Here is a 3,098-nt window from a genome sequence, read left to right as displayed (position 1 = left end):
AGAACTTCAACAAAGAGATAAAAAACATAAAAAAATGGAAATGGAATTTATAAAGGGAAACCAATCTGAAATGAAGAACACATTATCTGAGATGAGAACTATATTAAATGGAATAAACAAAGGAATAAACAAAGTGAATAAAGAAAAGGATCAAATGCCCTATCCAGAGGATAGGAAAGCCAAGGACACGCAAAAAGAATGGCAAGACGTGAGATGCCAAGACTATAAAAATAATTTAAGGAGCATATGGGACACTATTAAGGGTCCAAATATCCGTCTGATCAGCGTAACTGAAGAAAATCAAGATGTCGAACAGCTATTTGAAGAAATAATGATGGAAAACTTCCCTAACCTGGTGAAGAAAATGGACCTAAAACCCCAGGAATTCCAACAATCAGGGATCCAAAGAGGCCCACACCAAGACACATCATAATTAAAATGCCAAAGGTTACATACAAAGAAAGAATATTGAAAGCAGCGAGAGGAAAAACAGTTATTTATAAAGGAACACTCATAAGAGTGGCAGCTGATTTCTCAAAAGAAACTATGCAGGACAGAAGTTCTTGGCACAAAATATTCGAATTGACAAAGACCCAGGATCTACAACCAAGGATACTTTATCCAGCAAAGCTATAATTTAGAGTTGAAGGACAGATAAAGAGCTCCCCAGACAAAAAGAAGTTAAATGAATTTATCACCACCAAGTCAGTATTACAGGAAATGTTGGAAGGACTTCTTTCAGAAGAAAAAATACAAAAGGCTCACTTCAGATTAAAAGACACACAGACTAAAAGGAAGGAGATGGGAAAAGAAATTGCTTTGATGGACCTAGAAATTATTTAAGTCAGACAGGGAAAGATGAACACTATATGATTTCACTTATATGCGGAATCTAAGGAATAAAAAGAACAAACTAATCAAAAACAGACTCACAAATATAGTGGACAATTTGGTGATGGACAGAGGGGAGGGGTGTTTGGGGGGGGTGGGAGAATGGGGTGAAGGGTTAATGAAGTACAATTTAGTAGCTGACAGATGGTCATGGGAATGGGGAGCAAGGCATAGGGAATGCAGTTAGCATTAGCACGTTGGCTAGGTGGAGGGTCAGGGAGGGGAGGGAGCAATCGGGGGGATTGTTTTGTGAACTATATAGATGTCTAATCAATGTACTGTATACCTGAAACTAATTAAAATAAATAAATTAAAAGAAAAATCTAGCTGGACAGAAATTCTACATGGGGACCCACAGATCAGGCCACCTTGAGATAGGCAGGAGGGGCAGAGACCAGAACGAGCTGGTTTCACACTAGTGTGTGGAGATTGAGCATTGAGAGAGATAGCTCAGCTTCGGAGGTTCCCCTGAGGGAGCAAGGGGTCCTGCCTGGCCTCACACCAGGATCCCCAACCCAAAGTTCCAGTGTCAAGAAGAAAATTCCCCACAAATTCTGTCTGTAAAGATTAGCAGAGATTGTTGCTGAGTAAGAAGGTAGGCTTACTCTTGGCAGAGGTTGTTGCTGAGTAAGAAGATAGGCTTACTTTGAGGGAGTCAAAGATTTTCTTTGTAAAGGGCCTGCACATGAACTGATTCATGGACAGACTCACTTGCTTTGAGCTCCAGCTCTTGGCCAGCTGCTCAAAAAGCACCAGGGACACATGAGGAGGAACTGAGCTGTCTGGTTTCAGGGCAAGGGCTGGAGAGGCAGCTTTCTCCCAGGTAGAAGCACTGGAAGAAAGCATTGTTCCTTTGTTGAGCTCTCCTTCATTTGGCTTGCAGACCCAGGCTGGCGTGTTATCTGAGTTTCCATCAATGTAGGTAACACTGCTCTCCCCATCCTGGTAATTCCTTGAGACCCTTACCTCCCAACATGTGGGCACTCTCAGGCTGCTTGCAGTGAATTTTCCATACAGTCTTGGCTCATGCCACAGACTTTTCTAAAATCTCTCAAAGGTATACAAAGCCTAAACAAGCAGTGTCTGTCCTCAGTGTTCCCCGTACATCTTGCTGAGCAGCCTTAAGTCCAGTACTAGCAGTAGCCAGCTTGGTTTGCAGTTTGGCCTCTTGACGCATATCCAAGCCCATTGTGGGTGGCAGCCATCAGTAGATTGTTTGGTGGCTCATGCCAGGGAGCTCTGAGTAGGGCAAAGGCTGTGGCTAAACTTGGCCTGTAGTGGGGCCCCTCCCAGGAGGCCACGACCTGCATGCTCAGTGGCTGGCTTCAGTCTACAAGGCCACATTCAAGGCCACACCCAAGACCACATTCAAGGATGACACATCCAAAGGGCAGACTGGGCAGGCACCAGAGCCCTGCTAAAGTGAATCCTGCTCAGTGCCATCAAGCCCTTCACAACAATTACGACACTAAATCACGGCCAATCCCTCCCACTGAAATGCCAACAGCAACCAAGAACCAACTGTAACGGGAGGGCATATACAATCCATACAAAGAACAGACCTGGAGCACCTGGCTCAGGTGTAAAGGCAAGACTCTGTCAGTGGGACAACAGCACACCTACTGTATAAAGCCAAGACTGGGAGACATAGCAGCCCTACATAATACACAGGAACAAACACATATAGGCAGCCAAATTGGGAAGAAAACAATCATGTTTCACATGAAAGAACAGAACAAAGCTCCAGAAAAAGAACTAAACAAAATGGACACAAGCAATTTACCAGAGACAGAATTCAAACAACTGGTTATAAGGATGCTCAATAAACTTAGGGAAGAGTAGATGAACGCAGTGAGAACTTTAACAAGGAGATAGAAACCAAAAAAATGGAGATAAGAAACAAAAAAGAACCAGTCAGAAATGAAGAATACAACAACTTAAATGAAGAATACATTACAGGGAATCAACAGCAGATTAGATGAAGCAGAGGGTTGAATCAGCAATTTAGAAGATAAGGTAGCAGAAAACACCCAATCAGAACAGCAACAGAAAAAAAATCAAAAAAAAAAAAACAGTTTAAGGATACTCTGGGACAACATCAAGCATACAAACATTCATATCATAGAAATATCAGAAGAAGAGAGAGAGAGCAAGGAATTGAAGAAATATTTCACACAATACTGATGAAAAACTTCTTTAACCTGATA

This window comes from Pteropus vampyrus, unplaced genomic scaffold (genome assembly GCF_000151845.1).
Source record: "Pteropus vampyrus isolate Shadow unplaced genomic scaffold, Pvam_2.0 Scaffold752, whole genome shotgun sequence".
NCBI lineage: Eukaryota > Metazoa > Chordata > Mammalia > Chiroptera > Pteropodidae > Pteropus > Pteropus vampyrus.
Note: the sequence above shows the minus strand (reverse complement) of the source record.